The sequence below is a fragment of the Oncorhynchus mykiss genome, chromosome 29 (genome assembly GCF_057628025.1).
Source record: "Oncorhynchus mykiss isolate SJ-2025 chromosome 29, ASM5762802v1, whole genome shotgun sequence".
Classification (NCBI taxonomy): Eukaryota; Metazoa; Chordata; class Actinopteri; order Salmoniformes; family Salmonidae; genus Oncorhynchus; species Oncorhynchus mykiss.
This window is the reverse complement of record NC_143050.1, coordinates 22,496,526-22,496,922: the sequence shown is the minus strand read 5'-3', so window position 1 is coordinate 22,496,922 and position 397 is coordinate 22,496,526.

The following is a 397-nucleotide window of genomic DNA, read 5'->3' as shown; positions in this document are numbered from 1 at the left end:
TGGGCCTCAGTATCTTGTCACAACAATGGGCCTCAGTATCTTGTCACTGTCTCTGGCCTTCAATTGTCCCCAAAACAAGGTGCACCTGTGCAATGATCACGCTGTTTAATTAACTTATTGATCTTCCACACCCACCAGGTTGATGAGAAATGCTCACTAAATTTGAGAGAAATAAGCTTTTTGTTTATGGACAGTTTCTGCGATCTTCTATTCAGCTCATGAAATATGGGACCAACACTTTACATGTTGCGCTTAATTATATATTTTTTTGTGTATACCGAAGTCAGAAGTTTACATACACTTTATTCCTGACATTTAAAAAATCCCTGTCTTAGGTCAGTTAGGATCACCACTTTATTTTAAGAATGTGAAATGTCAGAATAATAGCAGAGAGAAG